Genomic DNA, 5,952 nt, shown 5'->3' with positions numbered 1-5,952 from the left:
ATTTGGAATTAAGGGCTACAATGATGAATCAAAACAGTTATTACTATCAAGGAGCTTATGCCAGAGTAGTTTGTGTTAGAGATGGCTTGTCAAAGGGTGTGTTTATGTGTATATGTGTTGGGGGGTAGTGGGGATAGAGTAGATGTGATGGGATGGTGGGCATCAGGAAAAAGATATTATACTAACAACTCTGATTTCATTCATACCTTGATCTTTTAAAGTGAACACTAGCCAAGATTACATTATATAAACTTTATCTTTAGACATCACCTAAAGCATTAGGTTTGATTAATATTACATATGTCCCTTTTAGGTAGAGTTGAAGAAAGCAGTAGAGGACATTTTTTTCTTCTAAGACCAAATGCAATTGTTTTCTGTGGGGAGCCGCCCGGAGCTACATGCATTTGCGGTCTCCAGCAACATGGCGGTTTTCATAAGTACGCCTACTCCACCCCTGTGCTTCCGCCTTCTTCTTCCCCTTTCCCCAGTTTCCCGGGCAAAAAGTGTCACGCCTGCGCAACAAGATGTTGAAGCCATGACCAGCATTGAAGACTCGCAACCTATAGCAAGTGGTGTAACAGCATTTTATTGCCTTATATGGAAGAGCCGCTTCATCAGCCTAACACCCCCTTCTAATACCCTCCCCTTAGTATATATTCTGATGCTCTACCCTCAATAAACGGAGACTTGATCAGAATCCTGTCTTGTCTCCGTTTCTCTCACCTCTTGTCCCCCAATTCCCACTCCCTCTTTCAGGTGCCGGTTCATTTGACCTGTGGGCCGGGTCAATTGGCGCCCGAACAGGGACCTGAAAACGAGGGATCCAGTGAGGAACGCCGACAGACAGTCTGGCTGGACCAAGTGTAACACCCAGAAATCAAGAAGGAGAATCAGAGGGTAATAAGAGGATGCTGCGAGGGAACCTGCCTCCCGGTTGCGAAGCCTCGGTAAGTGATCGGCGAATATGGGACAAGCAATGAGTGAGCATGAACTTTTTATTAAGAGCCTCAGAGAGGCGTTAAAGGCGAGAGGAATAAAGGTTAAATTTAAGGAGCTAATAGAATTCTTTAGATTTTTGAGAGATGTCTGTCCGTGGCTTCCTCAGGAAGGGACCATAAATGAAAGGTGGTGGAGTAGAGTTGGGGACACTCTCTAAATCCCCCCCCAGCAAAAAGTCCTGCTAAATATCACCCCCCCATTCAGACTCGGTGTCTATTAAAATAGATAGCAATGATGAGAGTGCCCCTTCCCCTTGCAAAAATAATAACTCTAAGAGAAGAGCTGTCCCTAATCAGAGGAGAAGAGTTATTAGTAATCCAAACCCTAACGCCCCGTGTACGGATTCCGATAACTCCAACACTGAGGCTGAAGAACGCTCTGTTGGTTTCTGCCCACCCCCATATGCACCCCTGCTTCCGCCCCCGCTAGCCTGGACCCCAATGCAGATCTAAAGTTATGGCTCTCTCTTTTAAAAAAGAGAAAGGATCTACAATCTCAATGCACAACTCTGCATCGTCAGCTCAACTTAACCCCTCCTCTAAAAAATCCCCTAACTGCCAACTTCTGCAAACCACCCCTTTTTTCATTCCCTGTTATCGAGAGGCCTGGGAGCCCTAATGAGGCTGGTGAGGGGAGCGAGGTTGCTGTTGAACCTGAGCCTGAGCGCATCTATAACCCTTTCCCTTTCAAAATCTTGAAGGAGCTTAAGTCCGCAGTCACCACCTATGGCCCTACTGCTCCATACACCCTCTCTCTGTTAGAACACATTGCTGACGGGTGGCTCACCCCCATGACTGGCACGCCCTCGCCTGCTCTGCTCTCAGTTCAGGAGATTATCTCCTCTGGAAGTCAGAATATTGTGAGTTTTGCAAGGAAACCACACAGCGGAATCTCAGAACTGAGAATGGGTGGACCAAGGACATGCTTTTCGGCGCAGGAGATTTTAAGCAGAACTCACATCAGTTGTATTATGATGCTGGACTTTTCGAACAAGTCCGTGCTGCAGCCCTTAAGGCCTGGAAAAGACTGCCTACCAAGGGACAATCCCTTACCTCCTTAACTTCTATCCGTCAGGGCCCCGAGGAACTATTCTCTGACTTTGTAGGTAGACGTTGCACAGCCACTGAGAGAATGTTTGGTGATGCAAATACTGATGCTGACTATGTAAAACAACTTGCCTTTGAAAATGCTAATGCAGCCTGCCAAGCAGGTATCCCGCCCTATAGAAAAAGGGAAAATCTCTCTGGCTACATTAAGCTTTGCTCAGACATAGGCCCCACAAAGCAGCAGGGCCTGGCTATAGCTGCCGCCATAAGGGAGGCCACCTCTGAACAGGCCCAAGCCTTCGCTGCAGCCTTGAGACAAGTGCTTCCATCCCCAGTGCCCCGTGCACCTAGGGCCTGTTTCTCTTGCCGCAACCCTGGCCATCTAGCCAGAGATTGTCCTCGCCGCCCCCCTGCTAGCCAAAAGCCACCCCCCCTTCCCAACTCCTGCCCCCATTGCCATAGGGGCAGACACTGGGCTAATGAATGCAAATCAAGAACCGAATCTTCAGGTCGCCCACTCCCTCCTTATCAGGGAACCGGGGGAAGGGGCTAGCCCCAGGTCCCAACAAACAATCAGACTTATGGGGCAATCAACTTTGTTCCCGACTGCGGCAATCCATTTCTGACCTCTGTAGAGCCACCTCAGGGAGCACAGGATTGGACCTCCGTACCTCCTCCCACACAGTACTAACACCGCCTATGGGAGTTCGAGCCCTGCCTTCAGGCGTGTTTGGCCCACTACCAAAAGGCACTTTTGGCCTCATCATTGGGCGAGGCAGCTCCCTTATTAGTGGCCTCCACATTTCCCCTGGAGTTGTGGATAGTGATTTCACTGGAGAAATAAAAAGTATGGCTTCTGCTCCAAAAAGCATTATTTCCTTCCCTGCAGGACAGCGGGTCGCTCAACTACTAATACTCCCCCTAATACCCACCAACAACACTGCCATTGATAGTGACCACAGGGACAGAGCATTCGGCTCCTCTGATGCATACTGGGTACACCCCATCACCACCCACAAACCTACTATGTCTCTTTGGCTTGACGGTAAACAGTTCAAAGGCCTAATAGATACAGGGGCAGACGTTACCATCTTAAAAAAGGCTGATTGGCCATCCACCTGGCCCCTTTCTCCCTCCTTAACCAACTTACAAGGCATTGGGCAAACCCGAAATCCCAAAAGAAGTTCCAAGCTCTTGACTTGGAAAGATAGGGAGGGAAATCAAGGAACTATACAGTCCTATGTCCTCCAAGGGCTCCCTGTCAATCTGTGGGGACGAGACTTACTTGCCAAATGGCACTCTGTATGGGTAGCCCCAATGATATAGTCACAGCTCAAATGCTTTCCCAGGGATTTAAGCCAGGAAAAGGCTTAGGAAAGCTTGAGACAGGCATTACTCAACCCATACCGGCCACAGGACACACCCACAAAAAAGACCTGGGAAATTTAGCCTAGGGGTCATTGATCTTCCTGTACCCCATGCAGATCAAATCACCTGGCTTTCAGATGAACCTGTACGGGTCGATCAATGGCCTTTATCCTCAGACAAGCTACAGGCCGCCCAGCGGTTAGTGCAGGAACAGCTAGCGGCTGGACATATTACAGAAAGTGACTCTCTCTGGAATACTCCTATTTTTGTCATTAAAAAGAAATCTGGAAAATGGCAATTATTGCAAGACTTAAGAGCAGTAAACAAAACAATGATACCTATGGGAGTCTTGCAGCCTGGTCTTCCAACCCCTGTAGCCATCCCCTTTGGATATTATAAAATTATCATAGATCTAAAAGATTGTTTCTTTACTATCCCATTACACCTGGCAGATCAAAAACGCTTTGCATTTAGCCTCCCCTCTGTGAATTTCAAAGAACCTATGAGGAGATATCACTGGAAGGTTTTACCCCAAGGCATGACAAACAGCCCTACCTTATGTCAAAAATTTGTGGCTGCCGCCATAAGAGAAGTAAGGGCAATGTGGAAAGACCTTTATGTTATTCACTACATGGATGACATTTTAATGGCTGGTAAAAAGGAACAAGATGTCCTAACATGTTACCGTGATATGAAAACAGCCCTAAAGGCACACGGGCTTCAAATTGCCCCTGATAAAGTACAATTACAAGACCCTTATACCTACCTGGGGTTTCATATGGCAGGAAATAATATAACCCCCAAGGCCAAGGTATAGTTGAAAGAGCGTATCTGTCTCTACAAAAATCATAGAAAAAATAAAAAAGGGAGAGTGGTACCCCATCAAAGGATCCCCCAAAAATCTATTATCCCACTTTCTCTTTATTCTAAAATTTTTAAGCTTAGATCAAAAAGGACATTCTGCGGCTGACTGCTTCTGGCACCCTAATACCATGCCACCGTCCTATGGAAAGACCCAATAGATAATACCTGGCATGGACCCGATCCCGTCCTAATATGGGGCAGAGGATCAGTTTGCGTCTATTTCAAAGAACTAGATGCAGCCAGGTGGCTGCCGGAACGATTGGTAAAACAAATAGATAATAACAACCTATCCAGGGTAGAGCATTCTCCCTGAGATGAACTCTGCTTTCTTGCAGGAAAGCAACCAACGCTAAAACCCATGCGGCTGTACAGCCCCCCTGGAATCCTTCTGTGACACTGGCACTCCGAGTCTTTAGTACAACCTAAGAGTGTACCGGCCAACGCCGCACACCACATCCACCAGCGCCAGCTGCTTGCGACTGAAGAGCCCATCCTTGCTACAGCTCCCTCATGTTTCTCTCTCCCCCTCTTGCTTTCACCTCCCCAAACCTCCATTATGAAACCACAGTAAGAGAACGCAGTGTGTACCGCACCTCCCTCTGGCCTCCACACATTATAACCAAAATGGGAGCATCCTGACTGCTGGCAGCGGTTCTCAAATACATATGAACCCTGTCAGGTTCTGAGGTGATGAACTGGATAGCCAATGATGGGCAACTGGGCGTGATGGGTTCCATGGCAGAGCCACCTAAGACAGAGACACAGCCTTTCGCTGCTGTTGCATTCTCCATGACGGGTAAGGCAATCCACCTAACCGTTTGCACGCCCCGACCTAAGACAGGCACAGTTCCCCCAAACTCAGGGTGCTTCATAAAATATAATAAAGAAGGGGGACCTGTGGGGAGCCGCCCGGAGCTACGTGCATTTGCGGTCTCCAGCAACATGGCGGTTTTCGTAAGTACGCCTACTCCACCCCTGTGCTTCCGCCTTCTTCTTCCCCTTTCCCCAGTTTCCCGGGCAAAAAGTGTCGCACCTGCGCAACAAGATGTTGAAGCCATGACCAGCATTGAAGACTCGCAACCTATAGCAAGTGGTGTAACAGCATTTTATTGCCTTATATGGAAGAGCCGCTTCATCAGCCTATCACCCCCTGCTAATACCCTCCCCTTAGTATATATTCTGATGCTCTACCCTCAATAAACGGAGACTTGATCAGAATCCTGTCTTGTCTCCGTTTCTCTTGCCTCTTGTCCCCCAATTCCCACTCCCTCTTTCAGGTGCCGGTTCGTTTGACCTGCGGGCTGGGTCAGTTTTCCAAAAGACTTGGAAACATTTCTCGGATCCATGAGATGCTTTTATTTCAGTGATATTTCCCACTAGATAAGATTATTCTTCACATTTGCAATCTGTTGGGAAAACTTATGAGTTCTCAATCACCATTGTGAAATGACTTGCCTTTGTCCCACTCACTATTTGCTTTCTCATCTAGGATGAGTTTCTATTGAAATCTTGGCACATTATTAATATCATGATAGGAAATTGTGGGGACCCTCTGTTTTAGGAAAAAACCAGAAGGTTACTGAGTCTTTTTTCACAGCTCCTGGGAGGTGCTTTAAAAAACTTCATTGACCGCTTATCCCTGAAAGAAAATAAAATAAAAATTAGGATAGAATTC

At 47.3% G+C, this 5,952-nt stretch overlaps 1 long non-coding RNA gene across 1 annotated transcript; it reads left to right on the top strand.

Annotated features, from left to right (window-relative positions):
* The first annotated feature begins 756 nt into the window (after positions 1 to 756).
* Positions 757 to 5,495, top strand: LOC131273271 (uncharacterized). The gene is made up of 2 exons (XR_009180438.2): positions 757 to 5,073; positions 5,287 to 5,495. It is a non-coding gene; the product is annotated as an uncharacterized lncRNA (long non-coding RNA).
* The last annotated feature ends 457 nt before the right edge of the window (positions 5,496 to 5,952 follow it).

The sequence above is a fragment of the Dasypus novemcinctus genome, chromosome 14 (assembly GCF_030445035.2).
Source record: "Dasypus novemcinctus isolate mDasNov1 chromosome 14, mDasNov1.1.hap2, whole genome shotgun sequence".
NCBI classification, from domain to species: domain Eukaryota; kingdom Metazoa; phylum Chordata; class Mammalia; order Cingulata; family Dasypodidae; genus Dasypus; species Dasypus novemcinctus.
The sequence above is the reverse complement of the archived record's forward strand: the minus strand, read 5'-3'. Positions and strand labels throughout refer to the sequence as shown.